General features: G+C 42.5%; 1 long non-coding RNA gene across 2 annotated transcripts in view; it reads right to left on the reverse strand.

Annotated features, from left to right (window-relative positions):
- LOC135229452 (uncharacterized) overlaps positions 1-22679 on the reverse strand; it is a 42315-nt gene extending 19636 nt beyond the window's left edge. Inside the window, exon 1 of one of the 2 annotated variants that reach the window (XR_010320156.1) lies at positions 22615-22679. This is a non-coding gene — a long non-coding RNA (uncharacterized LOC135229452). Of the gene's footprint in view, positions 1-6904; positions 9228-22614 lie in introns of those variants that run through there. The other variant, XR_010320155.1, reaches the window with a different exon arrangement.
- Between the last annotated feature and the right edge of the window lie 3583 nt (positions 22680-26262).

The following is a 26262-nucleotide window of genomic DNA, read 5'->3' on the forward strand; positions in this document are numbered from 1 at the left end:
TTCACCAATGGCTGACCTCACATCTCCCCTTGAATGTCTACTAGGCATCTCAAACTTAATGTGGTTCAAACAAAATTCTTCGTCCAAGTGTCTTATCTACCTCCCAGTCTTCCTTATCTCAGCAAATGTTCTCACTATCCTCTGGGTCGTTCAGGACAAAAACCTAGAAATCATCCTTGATTTCTCTCCTTTATTCAAATCTTGCATCCAATCCATTGACATATTCTGGACTCTTGGCACTACCTTAACATAAATCCTGACTCTATCCACTTCTCACTACCTCCACCTTACATCCACCATCATCTCTTGGTTAAAACTGGACTCCATGCACCGATCTTCCCTCTTACAATCTACATAACAGCATCATTTCAGTGGCTTCTCATGGCAATTAGGAAAAATTCCCAAATCCTTCCCATGGTCTTTCATGATGCGGGGCTTGCTCACCATACTAACCTCATTTCCTAACAGTCTTCCCTCGGTTCACTCCACACTAGCCATGACTTCTTTCCTGAGCTTCCTCAAACGTGCCAAAACACTTGGTTATTTAAGGGCCTCAGAAACAACTCTTTCCTTTATTGGCAATATCCCTCCCTTCAGAACTTCATACAGCTATTCTCTCCTTTGATATAGGTCAGTTATCTCCTCAAATATCCTGCTCCCATAAGCCTTTACTATTAATCTAAAACAGCTCACCCCACTCATTCCCTCACATGCAACTCTGTCTTATTTTCAAAATATTTAGCTCTCCTTGACATTTTTTTTTAATTATTACCTGTATTTTTTCTGGTTGAGAATATATGCAGCAAAACATACGCCAACTCAACAGTTTCTACCTGTACAATTTAATAACAGTGGCTACATTCTTGAAGTTGTGCAACCATTCTTACCCTCCTTTTCTGAGTTGTTCCTCTGTCATTAACATAAACCCACTGCTCCTTAAGGTTCCTATCTAATCTTTTCAGTAGCTGTTGGCAATCTGATGCCATGTAGACAGTTCTTAAAAGAGCATATGCTCAAGGTAGACCATTTTTATTAGTTAAGTAAGCTAATGTTCTGGAGCCCTCATGGCACAGTGGTTAAGTGATACGGTAGCCAAGCAAAAGAAGAGCAGTTTGAATCTACCACCTGCACCTTGGAAACTCTATGGGGCAGTGCTATTCTGTCTTACAGAGTCTCTGAGTTGGAATCAACAGCAACAGTTTGGTTTTTTCTTTTTCATACTTCGGTTTTAAGATGATTCAAGGGAATGCTTTTGGTGTAATGTTTAAAGATTATCTCACGGCAATAGTTTCAGGAGTTCATTCACCCTCAGTGGCTCCAAAAAGTCTAGGGTTCATTTGAAATTCTGTTCTGCATTTTCCCCCTTTTGATCAGGGCTTTTCTATGGACTCTTTGATCAAAATGTTCAGCGACAGCAGCCGGGAACCTTCTGGTTCTTCTGGTCTCATGGCATGCTAGACATTCTTTTAAAAAACATGAGTGGATGCTGAAGGTTATCAAATACTTATTTTATTACACCTATTAATATAATCACATTTATTTTTCCTGTACATATGGCAAATTATACTGATTCATTTTCGAATGTTAAACTAACCTTGAATTCTTGGGATAGACCCAACTTGGTCATAATATATTCTTCTTTAGAGTATTGCTGGATTTGTTTTGCCTATTTATTTTTATATTTTGCATCTATGTTCATCAGTGACATTGGCCTGTAATTTTCCCATCTTCTGCTTCTCTTGTCAGGTTTTGGTATCAATATTCATTCTACAAGCTTTATAAAATGAGTTTGGGTATATATTTCATTTTATATTGAAGAATTTGTGAAATATTTCTTGAATATTTGGCAGAATTTGCAGGAAAAGCCATCTGATATGAAGTTTTCTTTTTGAGAATAGTTTGAGCTCTAATTCAATTCTATTAACAGTTGTGGAATTACTTTTGCTTCCTGTTTCTTCTTGAATCGTTGTTATTAACTTACATGGTATGATACGTTTGCCTACTTTACCTAAATTTGCAAATTTATTGGCTAATACGGTTCATAACATTCTCACATTATCTTGATGTTCTGCAAGATCTGTAGTCATTTTCTTTCTAATTCCTGATATTCGTTTTTTATATCTTCATTCTTTTTCACTTGATCAATCTTGCCTAAAGTTTGTCAATTTTACTAGCATTTTCTAAGAATCAACTTTAGTCTTTGTTGATCGTCTGTTGCATGTATTCAATCATTAATAGAAACAAAAATTCCTATGAATGTTTGTTTCTGGTTTTTTCCCAACATTTTGAATGGATGTTTCACTCACTTATTTTTCAAGATTTGTTCTTTCCAATTATATTTTTAAGGCTATAAGTTTCCTATATTATATTGTCTGTACTGCACAAATTTTTATATGCACTATGTTCATAATTGTTCACTTCAAAATGTATTCTAATTTTCATTATGATGTCTTTTTTGACTCATAGTATTTTAAAATATCCGAGCACATGGAGATTTTGTATTTTCATTTTCTAAGATGGTTTTTTTTTTTTTTTAATTATGGTGTACTTACATAAAAAAAAAAATGGAGATTTTGTATTTTCATTTTCTAAGATGGTTTTTTTTTTTAATTATGGTGTACTTATATCCTCTATATTATTGCAGACTCTTGAAATTTGTTGAGACTTGCTTTATAACACAGTATACAGTTAATTTTTATACACACTATGTATGTGCATGAGATGAATGTATATTCTTTAGTGGTTAGATAATACATACACATACACATATATCAATTTGGTATTTTTTTACATGTTAAATCTCCTGTATCCTTGATAATTTATGGACTTCTATGTTTCTGAGGGGTGTGTTAAAAATCTATTATGATGCATGATGTCAAAAGGAGCCCCAGTAGTGCAGTGGTTAAGCACTCAGCTCTTAAACCTTTTGATTTGATCCACCAACTACTCCACAGGAGAAAGATATGACCGTTCCCTTCCATAAAGATTACAGCCTTAGAAACCTTTGGAGAAGTTCTACTCCATCCTATATTCACTATGAGTCAGAATTGACTCAACAGCACACAAGAAAAAATGTATGATGTGATGGAAACTCAGAAGTACGAAGCTAAAAAGAATTGGTCCTACCTCCAGGGTCAAAGGATGAAGGACAGAGAAAACAGCAGAGACATCCAAAAGCTTGGAAAAAGGGCTGAGAGGACAATGGTTGGTGGTTTAAGGGCTTTGAAGGGCTACCATATATACTGAGGAATCTGAAGTGCAATGTTCTTGCCTAAGGATGAAGATATGCTCATAAAGATCCTGACAAAGCTTTAGGCTTGCACCTCTGGCTGATCTTTGGGCTCCATGGGGGCAGGAAGTGAAGGCTAGCGCAGAGTTTTAGGCACTCTTGCTTAGCATTGAAAGAACGCACCAGTTCAGAGCCAATCTGCAAAGACTGGGATAATGTTACTTTTTCTTTTTGGCTACAAGCATTTAAAGAAAGCACTGTCAGGTCATGAACTGACTGCTGAGATAACAGAACAGAACTTCAGTGTCCACACATGAGAAGACATACAATCTCTGCAGAAATAGTTTGGAAACATCACTAAGCAAATGGATGACTGGCCTTCAACAATTAAAAAAAAAAAAAAAGCAAACCCTAATGACAGGAGGGAATCTGATTTCCAGAGTTACATTATAATATTTAAGATATCCAGTTTGCAACACACTATTCTAAGTCATAAAAAGAAAAAAGAAAAGGATGGTTCATTTGTTAAGAAGAAAGAAAGAAGAGAAATGAACTGAAAGCATCCCTAAGGAAACACAGATATTGGGATTACTAGACAAAGATTTTAAACCAATTGTCTTAAATTTCCCCAAAGAGCTAAACAAACCATAGACACACACACAAAAAAAGGAAACCAAGAGAAGAATGTATGAACAAGTAGAAAACATTAATAAAGAAATATTATACAAAAGAACCAAATAGAAATTATAGAGCTGAAAAGTTGAATAGCTGAAATAAAAATTTCATTAGAGGAGCTCAACAGCAGATTTGAGCAAGAAAGCAGGAAAATGTAAACTTGAAAAAGCACAACTGAAATTGTTCTAACTGAGGAGCATAAAGGAAAAAGAATGAAGAAAATGAATAGAGCCTAAGGGACCTGCGGGACAACATCAAGCATACCAACATACTCATTAAGGAGTCCCAGAAAGGAAAGAAAGATGAAAGGACAGGAAGAATATTTAAAAATGTAATGACTGGAAGTTTCCCAAATGTCACCTAGATATCCAAGAAGCTCAATAAACTCAAAGGACAGTAAATACATAGATATCCACAGACAGACATAATCAAAATGTCAAAAGACGAAGATAGAAACTTGAAAGCAGCGACAGATAAGTGACCCCTAATGTACAATTTTTTTTTTTTTTAATGTACAAGAGAGTCTCAACAAGTTTAACTTGATTTTTCATCAGAAACCATTGAGACAAGAAAATAGTCGAATGATGTATTTAAGGTACTGGAAAAAAAATACAGAAACAAAACTATGAACCAAGATGTCAATATCTAGCAAAACTATCTTTCAAAAATGAAGGTGAAATTAAGACATGCCCAGATACACAAAACCTGAGGGAGTATGTTAGCAGCAGAACTGCCTTATGAGAAATGCTACAGGGAATCATCCTGGCTGGCATGGAAGGACACTAGACAGTAACTTGAAGCCATAAAAAGAAACGAAGACTCTGTAAAGGTAACTACTTAGATAAAACAAAGTCAGTAATATTTTTATATCACACCTCTCTTTTTCTCATATATGATTTAAAGCACAAATGCATAAAAATACTTACACATCTCTCTTAACGGACACACAATGTATAAAGATGCAATTTTTGTAACAGCAACGTAAGTAGGGGAGGTAACTGAGATGAATAAAAGCAGAATGTTGTATACTGTTGAAGCTAAATTTGTATTAATTAAAAGAAGATTGTTATAAACATAAGATATTAATTGTAATCCTCATGATCACCACTAAGAAGTTAAAAAATATAAGGAAAGGAAATAAGGAGAGGATCAAAATTGTACACTTGAAAAAAATCAGTCAAACACAAAAGTGGACGGTAGTGAAGAAAATGAGAAACAAAGTACGTATATGACCTACTACAAAGTAGAAGACATAAGTCCTTCCTTATCATTAATCGCTTTAAATTTAAATAGATTAAATTCACAATTGGGATCATTAAAGTTGTGTGTCAACTTTGTTGGACCATGATTCTCAGTGCTTTGGCAGTTATGATGTAGTTTAGCAGTCGTATAACGATGCAATCATTTCCATGATGAGATGTGATATAATGTGATTACCTCCATGATGGGATCTGCTGTGAGTAGCCAATCAGATCTAAGGGAGTTTCCTCGGGGGTGTGGACTGCATCCAATATAGGTGGACTTTCTGGCAAGGCTCTTGAGTTTTTGCTCACTCGGAATCCTGCAGCTGGCTCCTCTTCATCTGATCTCAAGTTTTTGGGACTTGAACTCTCAGCTTACCTTCCAATTTTGGGATTCACCAGCCTCCGCAGTCTGTGAGCCACGGCCTGCCAGCTTACCTGCCGATCTTGAGATCTGTCAGCCTTTGCAGCCTGTGAGCCACAGACCTGTTGTATGACCTGCAGATCTTGAGTTCTGCAGTCCCTGCATCTATGTGAGTCAGGAGAAGCCACAAGCCTGACCCATGGACTTGAGACTTACCAGCCTCTACAGCCTCGTGAGCCATTTTCTTGATATAAAGCTATTTATATATAAATATATATATATACACCTCACTGGTTTTGTTTCTCTAGAGAACCCAGCCTAAGATACCAATTAAAAGACAAACATTGGCAGAATGCATAAAAAAATCATTCGATTGCTATCAAGCTGATCTGACTCATGGTGACCCCTCCCCTCATGTGTGTCAGAGTAGTACTGACACACAAGTGTGTCAGTTCAATGGCTAATTTTTCAAAAGTAGATCACCAAGCCTTTCTTCCAAAGTACCTCTGGGTGGACTCAAACCTCCAACATTTTGGTTACCAGCTGAATGCATTAACCGTTTGTACCTCCCAAGGACTACAACATGTATCTATGTTTATTTCTGTATTACTTCTCTTTATACTATATACATACATACACACATACACACACATAGACATCCATGAGTGGTTCATACAGATGCTTTGGACTTCAGCTAGCAGGGCTCTATTAATTATTGATAGAAAAGTACTGATACCAGTTATAAATGCGTATTTGTCCATTTCCCCTTTCAGATTTATTAGTTTTTGTATTTTGGAGCCCTGTTGTTAGACACGTACACATTTAGGAGTGTTGTATCTTTTTGGAGAATTGAACCTTTATTATGTTATGTCCCTACTTATTCCCAATAATACTCCTTTTTCTGAAGTATAATTTGTCTGATATTAATACAGCCACTGCAGTAGAACTGGATAATTTTCAACCATTTCAAGAGGTAGCATAAGATCAAGAACTGATGGTATAAAAGGAAGAAATCGAAGCTGCATTGAAGGCATTGGTGAAAAACTATCCTCTCTCCACCATCTTCACTAACCCTGACACCAACTGTCCCTCACACAGCACTCCCTACTTCTCTGCTGGGTTCAATAACTCATTGCAATGGCCACACAGAACTCATAGTCCATATTCACGATTATGGGGTTTATTAGGGAAGTAACAGTTATAGCTCAGGCTCAAAGACACTCAGAATACAATTCTTCTATCAGGACAGCCTCTTCCCTCCTGTGCTCATAGGCGTGCCTCTGCCTGGCCTTGGGCCGGCCTCTCTCCAAAGGCACTCAGCTTTCCTTCTCCATGGGCCATCATCTCCTATAGCCAGGTCCCTGTTGCTCGGTCTCTCCTGCCATGGCATCTTACCATCTTCAGGGTTACAGCTTCCTCTCTCTATCTCAGTCTCCTGCTTCTAGGAGCTTCTCAGTGCAGGGATCTCAGGTCCATAATATATGCTCGGCTCTTGGCTGTTCTTCCTTGATGGGAGTTGAATCCTCCTCTTTGCTCTGGAACTGGTTCTCTTTGAAGGGAAAATAAACAATCCCCTTGGTGAGCCACAATTACCCTATCACACAGTCCTGCCCAAGCACCAGGGTGGATGTTATAAGACCATGGCTAGAAAGGCCACACAAAGTAAACAATCACATCACAGTACCTTGGACTCATTTTTCAAGTGAAGTACCAAAAATCCCATACAAACAGATTGGTAAAGAATATAATCAACAGCAAGAACATTTTCATACTTATGTTTTCTGTATTTGGAAGAAATCTATAGCACTATTCTTATTTTGCCAATTCACAGGGATCACAGAGATTAGTGGTAGATGTTGCAGTACCAGAAAACTCTCTGGTGAAACAGTCTGTGAGCAGTCTTACAAACATGGATATTCCACTAGAGTCAAAAGAATGACGTTACATATCATCAAAGAGAACATTTCAAGATCTAGCCTGAAGTACAATGTTGTCACTGATAGGCTAAAATCCATACACTTACAAGGAAGACTAGTTTATACGACTATTCAAATTTATGCACCAACCACTAATGCCAAAGATAAAGAAATTGAAGATTTTAAACAACTTCTGCAGCCTGAAATTGATCAAACATGCAATCAAGATGCATTGATAATTACTGGTCATTAGAATGTTAAAGTTGGAAACAAAGAAGGAAAAGTAGTTGGAAAATACAGCATCGCTGAAATAAATGACACCAGAAATCTCATGAAAGAATTCTGCAAGACCAGTGACTCATCCACTGCAAATATTTTTTTTCACCAACATAAACGGCAGCTATACACGTGGACTTTACCAGATGGAATACACAGGAATCAAACTGACTACATCTGTGGAAAGAGAAGATGGGAAAACTCATATCATCAGTCAGAACAAGGCCAGGGATCGATTGTGAAACAGACTGTCAATTGCTCATATGGGAGTTCAAGTTGAAACTGAAGAAAATTAGAATAAGTCAAAAGGGGCCAAAATATGACCTTGAGTATATCTCACCTGTATTTAGAGACCACCTCAAGAACACATTTTACGTGTTGAACACTAACGACTGAAGACCAGACGAGTTGTGGAATGACATCAAGGACATCACACATGAAGAAAGCAAGAGATCCTTTAAAAGACAGGAAAGAAAGAAAAGACCAAAACGGATGTCGGAAGAGACTCTGAACGTTGCTCTTGAATGTCGAGTAGCTAAAGTGAAAGGAAGAAATGATGAAGTTTTGAGTATTGAGACGCCACCAGTGATCCCTCTTACAAAAAAGACACGAAAAAACAAGTGAAGCGATTATATTTATGACAAGCTAGGAGCCCTGAACATCAAAGGTAAAGTTAGAAAATGGACTCAGCGGCAGGGGGAGGGAGAGACTATTCAGAAGTGGAGAGGAGTTACTGGACCTGAATAGCCAGGAACCCTCAGGCACCGTTCCCTGGAGCGACTGCAGTGGGGCTGGCAATAGCATTCCACAGGCGTTTAGCTCAGGGAAGGACAGCAAGTTGCACAGACTACTCACACCTCCAGAACAAGAGAAGAACGGCACTCTCAGCAAAAGCTAATTACTTGTGTTTATTTTACTACGCCCCCAGCCCCCAAGCCGGCTTCAGTGGCTGTCAACTTCCCTGGGCCTGAGATAGGCCCTGGTACCACTCTGAGCCATTTTTCCATCCTTGAAGAAGGTATAAGTTCACAACTGGGGGAAAGATAATCTGCCAGCTCAATTAAGCTGGGGAGCTCAGGACAGAAGCAGCTCTTGTTCAGGCACAGACAGTCCATGGGCTTTGAATACCTTTCACCCCAGCATGGACCTGTGTGGGCCCATTTCAGGAGAATAGGCCCTTGTTGCCAGACTGCAACTGTTTCAGCTGGACGGTGGAAAGATGGGTGTTTGATGTTTGACACTGCTTTGCCTATTAAACAGGGTCTTCACCTACCCACATCAGGGGCCTAAGGACTGGTGGCCCCACCCACAATACCTGGCCACCTGTGATAGGGCTCCAAGGATAAGTAGTACCGCCCAGAACTTACAACCAAAAGCATTGGGTACCCATCGCGCTTCTGCAGAACCCACCCGTGTGCTCTACAGAACAGGGATGCACTTTCCTCACAGACACTCAGAGGTCAGCTGTCAGCCCCCTGCCTTGATCAGAGTCGGACCCCCTACTGCAGCCAGATACTTCTGCCTACACCAATGACCCCTGCCCCTTTAAGACTGTAGGACAGAGCCTGTACCTTACACTTTATGACCAACTACCTGGGCACCTGAGTTGAATCCATACAAGAAAAATAAATGAACTCCTAGGCTCATATGCCTGGTAACAGTGCTAGCCATCTGGTGATAGTACATTAGAGCTTCAAAGGTGAAAATAATCAACCTAGTGCACTCAAGCAGCTTATTTGGGTATACCAAAACTAAACAAAGCAAGAAGCTAGGATACAAAAAGCAAGCATAAAATAAACTAATACAATAACTTATAGATTGCTCAGAGACAACAGTCAATATCAAATCACATAAAGAGGCAGACACGGGGGCAGGACCAAGATGGCTGACTAGGTAGAAGATTCCGCTTGTCCCTCTTGAAACAAAGACTCGAAAAAACAAGTGAACTGATTACATAAAGGACAATCTACAAACCCTGACCATCAAACACAGAACTAAGGAGTTGACCTGAGTGACGGGGGACCGAAAAGCCACGCTGCAGCAGGGACCACTTCCAGAGCCAGTGTCCCACGCCACAGCCTTGAGCCCTCGTGGTTTCCTGGTGTCAGAGTGGTGGGGCTGATTGTGGCTTACTGAGACACGGAAGAACAGATATAGGCCCAACCCTCAGGACCAACCTCAGAGGGGACCCAGGCAGCACACACAGGCTCCACACAGACGCGGCTGACAGGGAAACGAAAAACTATAGGGAAGCAGCGACTGGTTCTGGAGCCTGGAGTGCAGCGTCCCAGAAAGGAAACCCTGGTGCTGGGCTTTGGACTAAGTGTGGGGGAGCCAATTGTGGCTTCCTGAGACGGTGTGAGCATGGACGCAGCCCTAACCCTCTGGGACAGTCTCAGCAGGGATCCAGCCACCACACACGAGCGACACAATGCTCTGGAATCTCAGAAAAAACAGTCCTCACCAAACAACATAAGTAACTTTCTATATTTTGCCAGGCTACTCTCTTCTATATATCTGATTCCACCCCTCATTGCCCCAGCCAGCTTCATTAACATTGGAATTCTCTGTGCCAGAGAGTGAAGTGCACTGCTGGATTTTTTTTCTTCTTTCTTTTCTAACCCATTCTCCTGGCCTGAGAAAAGCAGCATTTAACAATCAAAGAAAAAATCCTTCCCTGACTTCCCTAAACTGAAATAACAGTACAGAATCAGCTCCATCCAGGCATTAACAGACCCATAGTCTTTGGCTTTCACCCTACAGGTAACTAGGTGGCTATTACAATGTAAAGGCAATTCTGATAGAGATCTGACCATAATTGTTTTAGCTCAGCAGTGGAAAGGCAAGTTTTGGAGGTCAGATACCTCTCTACCTATTAAACAGAGCCCTCGCTGATCCGCACCAGGGAACTGAGGGCTGAGACTCCACCCACATCACCTAGCCACCTGCTAGAGGGGTCTGAGAATAGTGACGCCTACCCAAGCATTGGGTGCCTAAGATACAGCTGCAAAGCCCACCCACCAGAGTGCTCTAGAGAATAGAGCCACACCTACCTCACTGTCACTTGAAGGAAGGCTGTCAGCATCCTGCCCTCCTCGAAATGTGACCCCATGCCACTAATAGAAACTGGTGCATACAACCATCACCACTACTCCTCTAAGATAATAGGTGAGAGCCTACACCACACACTAGGTGACCAGCTATCAGGACACCTGAGCTGATTCTATTCAAGAATAGTGAATGGACTCATACACTTATATACCTGGTAACAGCTCAGGCAAGCTGGTAATAGGACGTAAGTGATTCAAAAGCTACATCAATCACGATACCACAATCTAGTAGCCCATCTGGGTGTCTTGTAACAAAACAAAATAAGAAGATAAGACTCAGTGAGCAAATATAAAAGAAAATATTACAATATCTTATAGATGGCTCAGAGACAGCAGTCGACATCAAATCACATGAAGAAGCAGACCATGATTGCTTCTACAAACCCCCAAATCAAAGAATCAAAATCATTCCCAGATGTAGATACATTCCTAGAATTGCCAAATGTAGAATATAAAAAAATTATATACAGAATTCTTCAAGACATCAGGAATGACCTCACAAATGAAATAAGGCAATCTACAGAAAACACCAAGAAATACGCAGATAAAGCAGTCAAAGATATCCAAAAGATTATTCAACAACATAGTGAAAAAATTAATAAGCTGTAAGAATCCATAGAGAGACAGCATTCAGAAATCCAAAAGATTAACAATAAAGTCACAGAATCAGACAACTCAATAGGAAGTCACAGGAGCAGAATCGAGGAACTGGAATGCAGAGTGGGGGAGCTGGAGGATAAGACAATTGACACAAATATAGTTGAAGAAAAATCAAATAGAATTTAAAACTATGAAGAAACCCTAAGAATCATGGGGGACTCTATGAAGAGTAATTTGCGTGTGATTGGAGTTCCAGAACAGGGAGGGATAACAGAAAATACAGAGAGAACAGTGGAAGATCTGATGGGAGAAAAATTCCCTGGCATTGTGAAAGATGAAAAGATATCTACCCAAGATGCTCATCGAACCTCATACAAAATAGATCCCAAAAGAAAATCACCAAGACATATCATCAAACCTGCCAAAACCAAAGATAAAGAGAAATTTCAAAAGCACCCAAGGATAAACGAAAAGTTACCTACAAAGGAGAATCAATAAGTTTGCACTACTCGGCAGAAACCATGCAGGCAAGAAGACAATGGGATAACATATATAGAGCACTGAAAGAGGAAAAACTGTCAGCGAACAATCATATATCCAGCAAAATTCTAAAACATGAAGGTGAAATTAAGATATTTACAGATAAACACAAGCTTAGAGAATTTGCAAAAACCAAACCAAAACTGCAAGAATTACTGAAGGAAATTCTTTGGTCAGAAAATCAATAATATCAGATACCAACACAACACAAGGTCACAGAACAAAACATCCTGATATCAACCCAGATAGGGAAATCACAAAAACAAAATAAGATTAATTAAAAAAATTACTCAAAACAGGGAATCATTGATGTGATTATGTAAAAGATTACGATAGTGAAAAAAGAGGGACTAAATACAGGAGGCTTAGAAATTACATATGGAGAGGAAACCAAGGCGATACAGGGCGAAACAACTTAGGTTTTTACTTACTCAAACCAGGGTAAATATTAAGGTAACCACAACAAGGTCTAACAATTCCATACTTCAAAATAAAAACCAAGATAAACATAACGACTCACCAAAATAAATTCAACTACTATAAAAAGGAGGAACACACATTCTACAAAGAAAAACTCAGCACAAAAAAGTAAATGGAAAATGAAATTATCAAAAACAGGCATCAAAATGACAGCACTAAACTCATACTTATCTATAATTACACTTAATGTAAATGGACTAAATTCACCAATAAAGAGACAGAAAGTTGCAGACTGGATAAAAAAACACGATCAGTCTGTATGCTTCCTAAAAGAGACACGCTTTAGAGTTAAGAGACACAAATAAACCAAAACTGAAAGGATGGATAAAAATATATCAAGCAAACAACAATCAAAAAAGACCAGGAAAGGCAATATTAATTTCCAACAAAATAGACTTTAAAATTAAATCCACCACAAAGGATAAAGAAGGACACTACATAAAGATTAAAGGGACAATTTACCAGGTACATATAACTGTATTAAATATTTATGCACCCAATGATAGGGCCACAACATTCATAAAACAAATGTTAACAGAATTAAAAAGTGAGATAGACACCTCCACAATTATAGCAGGAGACTTCAACACAACACTCTCGGTGAAGGATAGGAAATGCAGTAAGAAGCTCAATAGAGACACGGAAGATCTAAGTGCTACAATTAAACAACTTCACTTCATAGACTTATACAGAACACTCCACCCAACAGCTGCAAACTATAATTTCTTTTCTAGTGCACATGAAACATTCTCTAGAATAGATCACATATTAGGTCATAAAACAAGCCTTTGCAGAACCCAAAACATTGAAATATTATAAAACATCTTCTCTGAACAAAAGACCATAAAAGCAAAAATCAATAACAGAAAAACCAGGGAAAAGAAATCAAATGCTTGGAAACTGCACAATACCCTGCTCAAAAAAGACTGGGTTATGGAAGACCTTAAGGAGGGAATAAAGAAATTCACAGAATTCAACAAGACTGAAAACACTTCCTATGAAAACCTTTGGGACATGGTGAAAGCAGTGCTCAGAGGTCAATTTATATCAATAAAGGCACACATATTAAAGAAGAGCCAAAATGAAAGAACTGTCCCTACAACTTGAACAAACAGAAAGAGAGCAACAAAAGGAACTGTCAGGCACCAAAAGAAAGCAAAAAATAAAAACTACAGCAAAATTAAATGAATTAGAGAATAGAAAAACAATTGAAAGAGTTAACAAGGCCAAAAACTGCTTCTTTGAAAAAATGAACAAAATTGATAAACCATTAGACAGACTGACTAAAGAAATACAGGAAAACAAACCAATAATCCAAATAAGAAATGGGATGGGCCATATCACAACAGATCCAACTGAAATTAAAACAATCATATCAGATTACTACAAAAAATTGTATTCCAACAAATTTGAAAACCTAGAAAAAATGGATGAATTCCTAGAAACACACTACCTACCTAAACTAACACAAACTGGAGTAGAACAACTAAATAGACTGATAACAAAAAAAGAGATTGAAAAGGTAATCAAAACACTCCCAACAAAAAAAAGCCCTGGCCCTGATGGCTTCACTGCAAAGTTCTACCAAACTTTCAGGGAAGACTTATCACTACTACTGAAGGTATTTCAAAGCATAGAAAAGGACGGAATATTACCTAACTCCTTCTATGAAGCCAGCATAACCCTGATACCAAAACCAGCTAAAGACAACACAAAAAAAGAAAATTACAGACCTATATCCCTCATGAACATAGATGCAAAAATCCTCAACAAAATTCGAGCCAGTAGAATTCAACAACATATCAAAAAAATAATCCACCATAACCAAGTAGGATTTATACCGGGTATGCAAGGTTGGTTCAATATTAGAAAAACAATTAATGTAATCCACCACATAAAAAAAGGACAAGAACCACATAATTTTATCAATTGATACAGAAAAGGCATTTGACAAAGTCCAACACCCACTCATGACAAAAACTCTCAGCAAAATAGGAATAAAAGGAAAATTCCTCAACATAATAAAGGGTATTGATACAAAGCCAATACCCAGCATCATCCTAAATGGAGAGAGCCTGAAAGCATTTCCCTTGAGAACGGGAAACAGACAAAGATCCCCTTTATCACTGCTCTTACTCAGCATTGTGCTAGAGGTCCTAGCCAGAGCAACTGGGCTAGACAAAGAAATAAAGGGCATCCAGATTGGTAAGGAAGAAATAAAATTATCTCTATTTCCAAAGACATGATCTTATACACAGAAAACCCTGAGGAATCCTCAAGAAAACTAATAGAAGGGTTCAGCAAAGTTTCAGATTACAATACAAACACACAAAATCAGTTGGATTCCTCTATATCAACAAAAAGAACATTGAAGAGGAAATCATCAAATGAATACCATTCACAGCAGCCCCCAAGAAGATAAAATACTTAGGAATAAACCTTACCAAAAATGTAAAAGAGCTATACCAAGAAAACTACAAGGTACTACTGCAAAAAAAACAAAAGGGATCTACGTAATTGGAAAAACATATCTTGCTCGTGGATAGGAAGACAACATTGTAAAATTGTCCATTCTATCAAAAGCCATCTATAGATACAATGCACTTCCGATCCAAATTCCAATGACATTTTTTAAACAGATGGAGAAACAAATCACCAACTTCATATGGAAGGGAAAGAAGCCGCGGAAAAGTAAAGCATTACTAAAAAAGAACAAAGTGGGAGGACTCACTCTGCCTGATATTAGAACAAATTATACTGCCACAGTACTCAAAACAGCCTGGTACTGGTACAGCAACAGACACATAGACCGATGGAACAATATTGAGAATCCAGATATAAATCCATCCGCATATGAGCAGCTGATATTTGCCAAAGACCCAGTGTCAGTTAATTGGGGAGAAGATAGTCTTTTTAACAAAAGGTGCTGGCGTAACTGTATAGCCACCTCCAAAAAATGAAACAGGACCCCTACCACACACCATGCAAAAAACTAACTCCAAATGGATCAAAGACCTAAACATAAAATCTAAAACGATAAAGATCATGGAAGAAAAAATAGGGACAACATTAGGAGACCTAATACATGGCATAAACAGAATACAAAACATTACCAAAAATGATGAAGAGAAACCAGATAACTGGGAGCTCCTAAAAATCAAACACCTATGCTCATCTAAAGACTTCACCAAAAGAGTAAAAAGACCACCTACAGACTGGGAAAAAGTTTTCAGCTAAGACATCTCCACCCAGTGCCTGATCTCTAAAACCTACATGACTCTGCTAAAACTCAACCACAAAAAGACAAACAACCCAATTAAAAAATGGGCAAAGGATATGAACAGACACTTCACTAAAGAAGACATTCAGGCAGCTAACAGATACATAAGGAAATGCTCTCGATCATTAGCCATTAGAGAAATGCAAATCAAAACTACAATGAGATTCCATCTCACTCCAACAAGGCTGGCATTAATCCAAACCACACAAAAAAATAAATGTTGGAGAGGCTGTGGAGAGACCGGAACACTTATACTCTGCTGGTGGGAATGTAAAATGGTATACAACCACGTTGGAAATCAATTTGGTGCTTCCTTAAAAAGCTAGAAATAGAACTACCATACAACCCAGCAATCCCACTCCTCGGAATATATCCTACAGAAATAAGAGCTTTTACACAAATAGATACATGCACTTCCACGTTTATTGCAGCACTGTTTACAATAGCAAAAAGATGGAACCAACCAAGGTGCCCATCAATGGATGAATGGATAAATAAATTATGCTATATTCACACAATGGAATACTGCACATCAACAAAGAACAGTGACGAATCTGTGAAACACTTCATAACATGGAGAAACCTGGAAGGCATTATGCTGAGTGAAATTAGTAGCAAAAGGTCAAATATTGTATAAGACCACTATTATAAGATCTTGAGAAATAGTTTAAACTGAGAAGAACATATTCCTTTGTTGTTATGAGGGGGGGAGGCAGGGAGGGTAGGAGAGGGGTATTTACTAAAGAGATAGACAAGAACTACTTTCAGTGAATGGAAGGACAACACTCAACACAGTGGAGGTCAGCACAACTGGACTAAACCAAAGCAAAGAAGTTTCCTGAATAAACTGAACGCTTCGAAGGTCAGCAAAGCAGGGGCAGAGGTTTGGGGACCATGGTTTTAGGGGACATCTAAGTCAACTGGCATAATAAAATCTATTAAGAAAACATTCTGCATCCCACTTTGAAGAGTGGCATCTGGAATCTTAAATGCTAGCAAGCAGCCATCTCAGATGCATCAATGATTCTCAGCCCACCTGGATCAAGGGAGAATGGAGAACACCAAGAACATAAGATAATAACGAGCCCAAGAGACAGAAAGGACTACATGAACTAGAGATTACATCATCCTGAGATCAGAAGAACTAGACAGTGCCGGGCCACAACCAATGACTGCCCTGACGGGGAACATAACAGAGATCCCTTGAGGGAGCAGAACAGTGGGATGCAGACCCAAAATTCTCATAAAAAGACCAGACTTAATGGTCTGACTGAGACTGGAAGGACCCCAGTGATCATGGCCCCCACACCTTCCGTTTACCCACTACGGGAACCATCCCCAAAGCCGGTTCATCAGACATGGGTTGGACTAGACAATGGGTTGGAGAGGGATGCTGGTGAGGCGTGAGCTACTTGGTTTGGGTGGACACTTGAGACTATGTTGGCATCTCCTGCCTGGAAGGGAGATGGGTGGGTAGAGGGGCTTAGAAACTGGCAAAATGGTCACGGAAAGAAAGAGTGGAAGGAGGGAGTGGGCTGTCCCATTGGGGGGAAAGTAATTGGGAATATGTAACAAGTTGTGTATAAGTTTTTATGTGAGAGACTGCCTTGATTTGTAAACTTTCACTTAAAACACAATAAAAATTATTAAAATAAAAAAAAAAGAAGCTGACCCATGATTGCTTCAACAAGCTCTCAGAACTAAGACTCAAGGAATCTTCTCGATGAAGGTGCAATCCTGGAATTACCGGATACAGAATACAAAAAATTAATATACAGAACTCTCAAAGATATCAGGAAGGAAATGAGGCAAAATACAGAACAAGCCAAGGAACACAAAGATAAAGCAGCTGAAGAAATTAAAAAGGTTACTCAAGCACATAATTAAAAATTTAATAAGCTGCAAGAAACCATAGAGAGACTGCAATCAGAAATTCAGAAGATTAACAATAAAATTACAGAGTTAGAAAACTCGATAGAAAGTAAGAAGAGCACAACTGAAGAACTGGAAGGCAGAATTACTGAGATAGAAGATAAAACTCTTGGGACCAATATATTTGAAAAGAAACCAGATAAAAGAATTTTAAATGAAGAAATCCAAAGAATCATGTGGGACTTTATCAAGAGAAATAACTATGAGTGATTGCAGTACCAGAACAGGGAGGGCTAACAGAAAATACACAGGGAACTGTTGAAGATTTGTTGGCAGAAAACTTCCCTGATATCATGAAAGATGCTCATAAAATTCCACATAAGGTGATCTCAAAAGAAAGTGACCGAGACATATAATAATCAAACTTGCCAAAATCAAACATAAAGAGAATTTTAAGAGAGGCTAGGGATAAAGGAAGTCACCAAAAAAGGAGAGTAAATAATGATAAACTTGGACTACTCAGCAGAAATCATGGAGGCAAGAAGGCAATGGGATGACTTATACAAAATATTGAAGGAAAAAAATTGCCAACCAGGAATCAAACCATAATCCTGGCCCTCTGGCCTTAACCCTCTAACTCTAGCCCCTAAGCCCTAAGTCCCAAAGCCCCTAAGACCCTAAGCCCTTAGGTCCTAACCCCCAAGGCCCTAAACTCTAACCCTAACCCAAACTCTAACCCCTATACCCTAAACCCTAAACCCTAACACCTAACCCCTAACCACCCTAACCTTAACGACCCTAACCCTAACCCTAACACTCGAACCCTAACCCTCTAACGCTAACCTGAAACCCTAACCCTCTAACTCTAACCCTCTAACCCTAGCCCTCTAATCCTAGCCCTAAACCTAACCCCAACCCCCAAACCCAACGCCAAACCCTAAACCTCAAATCCCTAGCCCTAAACCTAAGAATGAGTCTAAGCCTAACCCTATCACTTAACCCTAAACTGTAAACCCTAACACTTAAAACCCTAACACCCTTACCCCTAACACATTCAACCCTAACACCCTAAATGCCAAAACCCTAAACACTAACACCCTTAACCCTAACCCCTAAACCCTAAACTTAAACGCTAAACCATCTAACCCTCTAACCCTAATACCCTAACACTAAACCCTAAACCCTAACCCCAGCCCCCAGCCCTAACCCTCACTCTAAGCCTTAAACCCTAAGCCTTAAGTCCTAAACCCTAGGCTCTAAGCCCTAAGCCCTAAACCCTAAGTCCTGAAACCCTAAACTCTAAGCCTTAAGCCCTAAACATAACCCTCTAACCCTAAACCCTAAAACCTTACCCCAGACCCATCCCACACCCCTAAACCTGAACCCCTAAACCCTAGCCCTAACCCCTAACCCTAAACCTCTAAACCATACCCCTAATCTTCTAACCCTAAACCTCCAACCCTAACCCTCTAACCCTAACTCTCTAACCCTAACCACAACACCAACCCCAACCTCTGAACTCTGAAACCCTAACCCCCTAACCCTAAGCCTCTGAACCCTAAGCCTAAACCCTCTAACCCTAAACCCTAACCTTCACCCCCTCACACCCTCACCTTCTCACTCCCTCACTCTATAATCTTCTCAACCTCTAACCCCCTCACCCTCTAACCCCTCACCCTCTAACTCCCTCAATCTCTAACCCCCAAACCTCTAACACCCACCCTCTTACCCCAAACCACATATCCCAAACAAACCCAACACCAACCCCAACCCTAAACCTAAATCCTGACCCCTAAAACCTAACCCAAACCCTACCGACTAAACCCCAAAACCCTAAACCCCCAAAACTGTAAACCCCAAACTGCAACCCCTAACACCTAACCTGTAAATCCAAACTCTAACCTCAAACCCTAAACCTAACCCTAACACCTAACCCCAACCGAAAAACCCTAACCCAAACCCTAACAACCCTAACCCTAACATCCCTAGCCCCAAAACCCTAACCCCAAACCCTAACAACCAGAACTCTAACAACCCTAACCCTAACATCCCGAACCTCAAACCCTAACCCTTTTTGTTAGCAGCCGTAGCACTTAACCACTAGCCACCAGGGTTTCCATGAGCAGTCACAGGAATAGACATATGCACACCCGTGTTCACTGCGACATTATTCACAGTAGCAAAAAGATGGAAACAACCTAAGTGCTCATCCACGGAGGAATGGATAAACAAACTACGGTACATACACACAGTGGAACACTACACGACAACGAAGACCAATGATGAATCTCTGAAACATCTCACACCATGGATGAATCTGGAGCGCATCATGCTGACTAAGTCAATCACAAAACGACATATACACTAAGAGACCACTATCATAAAAACTCATGAAAACATTTACACACAGAAACAATCCTTGATGTTCACCAGGCAGACGGAGAGTGGGTAGAGAAAAGCTAACTAAACAATAACCAAAAAAAACAAACCCACCGCCGTCGAGTCGATTCCAGCTCATAGAGACCCTATAGGACAGATTAGAACTGCCCCATAGAGTTTCCAAGGAGTGCCTGGTGGATTCGAACTGCAGACCTTTGGTTAGCACTGGTGGGTCTTAACCACTATGCCATCAGGGTTTCCAACCAAACGACAGATATGTGGTAACTCTGGTGAAGGAAGAGACAGTACACAAGACTGGGAATCAACCTCAGCCTCACTCTAACCCTAACCATAACCCTAAACCACTTGTGCCCTAGCCTAGTAACCCCAGCCCTAACCCCAACCCCAGCCACCTAAAACCTATACCCCTAAACCTAACTCCCAAACCTCTAACCCCCCAACCTGAACCCCTAACACCAAACCCTAACCCTAATCCTCTAACCCTTCTGCATCTCTGGGCCTCTCGACTCTCCGTCTATTTTCTCCCTCCAAATCCTACTAACACTCAGTGGAATTTGAAGTTTCAGCTGTGCTTTGCTTCTTGTTGTCTCCACCGGTCCCATCAAGGCACTGCATCATTTATTTGCTCTGCTTCACTACTGAGTTCCAAAACCATGGCTTAGAATCACCTGACACTGAACCTCTGCGATTCGGCGCAAGGCCGCGAGAGGGCGTGCGCACCGCCGGTTCTGTTCTGCCCACCAGACCCTCCGAGCATGGGAACCTCCTGGACCTAAGACGGGACGAACTGGGTACCGCTCCAGTGGCGACAGCAGAAGCTTTTCTTCCCGAGGGACCCAACGCCCCAGGGCGCTCTCTCAATACTCCCGTTAATGCTATGATTATCCTAACCCACTCCTTCTGCGAGACCTAGTGGGTCCTCGACCAGGCCCAGCCTTCAAGACCCGCACCCCCCTGCCGTGGTCACGTACAGGAACCTGCAGGGCCGCGCCCTCCCCGCCCAAGCTCTGCCCCTCCACACCCTGATGCCCTGCAGGCCTCTACTAGGTCCCCGCCCAGGGGAGAGCTGTCGCCCCGCACGGGGGGGGGGTGGGCCACGAGGAAACATTCGGAAACCACCCCCAGGCACGAAGCCGACTGCCCGTATTGAGACCCTGTGAGCAGGGCTGCCCCGCCGACTGGAGCCTGCAGGGCATCACTCACGTTTGTCAGCTTCTCACCGCCCTCTGGGCTCAGGGTCCCAGAGCAGCCAACCCCCCCGGGGGGGGGGCGGTCAGTCCGCAGGGGCTGGAAGATCGGGTTGGTGCCCATGGCCGGAGCGATTAAAACCCTTACAAGCCCTCATAAACCGTCAGCTCCAGACCTTCAAATGTCAGCCCGAGAGACACCTAATCTCCAACCTAAAAAAAAAAACCACACCTGTTGCCATCGAGTCAATTCTGACTCATAGCGACCCTATAGGACAGAGTAGAACTGCCCCACAGAGCTTCCAAGGAGCGCCTGGTGGATTCAAACTGCCAACCTTTTGGCTAGCAGCCTTAGCACTTAACCACTACGCCACCAGGGTAACCCACTGAACCCACTGCCACCAGGGTAGAGGCTCCAAATCCCACCAGTTTGAGGAACCCTCAAATCCCCTCAGCACCAGAGACCGCGTTCACAGCTACCGCTACACAGCGCCGCACAAACGTTTAAGTTAACAAACAACATGGGCGCTCAGGACCCCTTCCTGCTACCCCCACCCCCGCCACCCAGAGGGGGAGCGGGACCCGGCATCCACACTGTTAACACACACTGAATCGCTGCTGCTTCCACAAGGAGTAGGGTCCCCGCGCTGCTCCACAGATTCCCAGGACCCCTTCCTTTCCAGGTGGGGCTGGGGCCGCGCCGACGCCCCAGCCCCGAGAGTAGACCAGTCGGGCGCGGGCGCGGGCGCGGGGTGCCTCAGCCTCCCAGGCACAGCGCCCAAAACAGTAAGGGGCAGCAGGGCCTTGGGTGGGGGATCCCTCTCTCCCCGTCCCTGGCACCCTATGGAGTCTGGTGGGGGTGGGACGACGAACGGGGGCGAATGCCCCGTCCTCAGTCTGGAGTCTCACCCCCCCGGGCGAACTCTGGGCCTTCGTTTCCCCCCGACACAGGGAGCAGGTGGGGGGCGGGGGGGGCAGGAGCCCATCCCCCAGCTTGGCCCGCAAACCCGCCCCGGGCAGAGGAGGGACCTGGGCGCAGCCCTGGACACGGCCTTTCTCCCCAAGCCCTTCAAGCCCCCAGGCCCGAGGGCACTCCGCAGCTGGATCCCGCGGCTGGACCCCCCCCCCCGCAGCAAATCCATGGGGATGAAATTTCGCAGACCAGCTGCGTCTCCCGGGCCAGAGGCTCCCTCTCGCAGCCCCTAGAGTGGCTGCGTCCGCCCGGCCCCGTGCCGCGTCCGCCCCTGGGGATCACTCGGGACGGGGTACGCCGGAGGGGGCGATGCCAGCTGCTAACCCAACGTCCGGACTCCCCAACCTCTGGAGCCCACGGGGTGCTGGGACTGGGAACCGCCCTCCTGGCGCCTTCCCTCCACACCTTCGAGGGGCCGGGCTTGTTCAGTCTGGGAGCGGGTCCCTCCACCCACCTGCCGGAGTTTCCTACCTTTCAGAAACCACGGCACGGAAAGCAGCACGAACACCGTCCGCGCTAAGGCGCGCCATCCGGCCCGGGCCCCTCACCACCCCTCCCGGCGCTTCCGGGAGTAACTGGCTGGGGGGCGAGGAACATGGCTGCCGGCCCCGCCCAGCGGCCCGGGTGTGGGGCGGGCGTGGGGGGGTTGGGCCTCCAGAGGGGAGAGTGGGGTCTAGAAGCAAGGACAACGCCAAGGTGTGCGAGGTGAGGAGACGGGAGACGTCAGGAGAGGGCCCTCTCACGTGCAGAGTTAAGTATTGGAGGTGCAACGGTTAAGTGCTTGGCTAACTGAAAGGTGGGCCGTTGGAACCCACCAGCTCAGGGGTTGAAAAGATCTGGAGATGGGCTCCCATAAAGATTCTAACCAAACAAAATCCGAACCAGTTGCTATTGAATCAATTCCGACTCATAGTGACCCTATAGGGCAGAGTAGAACTGCCCCATAGGGTTTCTAAGACTATAAGTCTTTACAGAAGCAGACTGCCATGTCTTTCTGCAAATAACCAACTGGCGGATTTGAACTGTCCACCCTTTGGTTAGCAGCCGAGCTCTTAACCACGGTGCCACCAGGGCTGCGCCATAAAGACTGCAACCTAGGAAACCTTGTGAGGCAGTTCTAAGTTGTCATACAGGGTTGATATGAGTCAGAATCTCTTGATGGCACACAACCATGATTGTAGTAAGAAAAATTCCTCCAAGCATCTGCCTACATGACCCCTGAAGCACACATGCATGCACGCTATCAAAGCAGTGCAGCCAAAGACAGGAAATTGGGATAGAGACATTATAGACTGCACACTGAAAAGTGATTTCTGAGGGGCATGCAGCTCAAGCGGAGGAGGTAGCATACAACTAAATGCCCTTCTCCTTCTATTGTTCAATGGTCTTCAGAAAGAATGTGTCCCAGGAATTAACTGTAGCCCAGGAGAACTTGAAGACAGCAAATACAGAGGACCGGTCAGGATGCTTCTGCAGTGGTCAGGGTGAGGAGTGATGGTGGAAGTGCAGGTGGGAACAGTGGGCAGGCTTGAGGTGTACTTTGGAGCTTGAGCTGCCAAGAATTGGTGGTCGATCAGACGTATGGGATGAGGGGAATGGAGAATCAAAGGTGACTTCTAGAATTCAGGCTACCATGAGCGCATGGTCACCAGAGCCATTCTCTACCATGTGGAAAACCATGGAGGAACAAGCTTGAGAAAATGACCAAAAGATTTTTTTCTGTACATGTTAGATTTGGATGTCTGAGGTCATCCAAGTGTGGAGAACAGTTCCCAGCTGTGGATACCACTCTGAGGTAGAGTAGTTTTCTGGGTTCTAAGAATTTGAAGATCATCAGCCTATAGCTGATTTGAAAGCCACTGGTGGTGCAGTGGTTATGCATTTGGCTGCTACCAAAAGGTCTGCAGTTTGAATCTACCAGTCGCTCCTTGGAAATCCTGTGGGGAAGCTCTACTCTGTCCTATAGGGTCCCTATGAGTGAGAATCCACTCAATAGCGACTTTTTTTTTGTTTTGTTTTAATACTAAGCTCAGAAAAGTTGTGTGTCAGGGTTGTATTTTTTCACAATACTTATTCAAGCAGTTCGAATCTACCGGCCACTCCTTGGAAATCCTATGGGTCAATTCTACTCTGTCGTTTAGGGTCGCTATGAGATAGAATTGATCCAACAGCAATGGACTTAGAACTTGGACTTAGAGGAGCCCTTTCTTTGTCAAAGCTGAAAGTTTTACTTCATACTTTTTAAAAACTGCCATGTCTCATGTTACGTGGCTACCCTTACAGGAGCATTTTTGGTGCTAACTTGACTTGTCCTTGGTGAAGGGCTCTGTATTCATTTTCTAGGGCTGCCATAGTAAATTACCAAAAACTCAGTGTCTTTAAAAAAACATGTAATCCATACAGTCCAAGAAGCTGGATCATATGAAGAAGAAGGGGCACGAGGATTGGAAGAAGACTCATTAACAGCCTAGACATGCAGATGACACAACCTTGCTTACTGAAAGTGAAGAGGACTTGAAGCACTTACTGATGAGGATCAAAGACTTCAGCCTTCAGTATGGATTACACTTCAACATAAAGAAAACAAAAATCCTCACAACTGGAACAATAAACAGAGAAAATACTGAAGTCGCCAAGGATTTCATTTTACTTGGATCCACAATCAACACCCATGGAAGCAGACTTCGAGAAATCAAATGACATGTTTTATTGGGCAAATCTGCTACAAAAGACCTCAAAGTGTTAAAAATCGAAGATATCACTTTGAGGACTAAGGTGTGCCTGAACCAAGCCATGATATTTTCAGTCGCCTCATGTGCAGCTAAAGCTGGACAATGAATAAGGGAGACAAAAGAACTGAAACTTGAATTATGTTGTTGGTGGAGAATAATGAATATACCATGGACTGCTAGAAGAATGAACACACCTGTCTTGGAAGAAGTACAGCCAGAATGCTCCTTAGAAAGGTGGGTGGCAAGACTTGGTCTCACGTACTCTGGACATATTATCAGGAGGAATCAGTCCCTGGAAAAAGACATCGTGCTTGGTAAAGTAGAGGGTCAGTGAAAAAGACAAAGATCCTCAATGAGACAGATTGAGATGGTGGCTGCAACAGTGGGCTCAGACACAGCAATGAGAAAGGCCCAGGGCTGGGCACTGTTCCGTTCTGTTGTACACAGGGTCTCTATGAGTTGGAACTGACCCAACAGCACCTGACAACAACATCATAAACTCACTAGATCTCCTGGGGATAGAATGTCATATTCACTGTGGAGTAGATAGTTTGTCTGTTTGTTTACCATATTTACTAATACTATGATTTACATTTGATAACTTCCACAATCTGTTGGATCGCTTTTCTTTGGAATGGACACAAACATGCATCTCTTGCAGTCTGTTGGCCAGGTAGCTAGCTTCCAAATTTCTTTGCATAGTGGAGTGGGCATGTACAGGGCTGCATCTGTTTGTTGAAACAACTCAGTGGGTATTCTCTCAGCTCCTGGAGCCTTGTTTTTCGCCAGTGCCTTCAGTGTAGCTTGGACTTCTTGCTTCACTACTACCAGTTCTTCATCATATGCCACCTCATGAAGCGACTGAGAGTCGACCATTTCTTTTGGTACTGTGACTCTGTGTATTCTTTGCATCTTTTGTGTGTGTGTGCTTTAAGTGAAACTTTACAAATCAAGTCAATCTCTCATACAAAAATTTGTATACAGCTTGCTATGTGCTCCTAGTTCCTCTCCCACTAATGAGACAGCACACTCCTTCTCTCAGCCCTGTATTCCCCGTATCCATTCAGCCACTTTCTGTCCCCCTCTGCCTTCTCATCTCCCCTCCAAATGGGAGCTGCCCACATAGTCTCATGTGTCCACTTGAGACCAGAAGGTCACTCTTCACCACTATCATATTCTATCCTATAATCCAGTCCAATCTCTGTCTGAAGAGTTGGCTTTGGGAATGGTTCCAGCCGTGGGCCAACAGAAGGTCTGGGGACCGTGACCTCCAGGGTTCCTCTAGTCTCAGTCAGATCATTAAGTCTGATTTTTTTATGGGACTTTGAGGTCTGCATCTCACTGTTCTCGTGCTCCGTCAGGGATGCTCTGTTTCGTTCCCTGTCGG

This window comes from Loxodonta africana, unplaced genomic scaffold (assembly GCF_030014295.1).
Source record: "Loxodonta africana isolate mLoxAfr1 unplaced genomic scaffold, mLoxAfr1.hap2 scaffold_299, whole genome shotgun sequence".
In the NCBI taxonomy this organism is placed as follows: domain Eukaryota; kingdom Metazoa; phylum Chordata; class Mammalia; order Proboscidea; family Elephantidae; genus Loxodonta; species Loxodonta africana.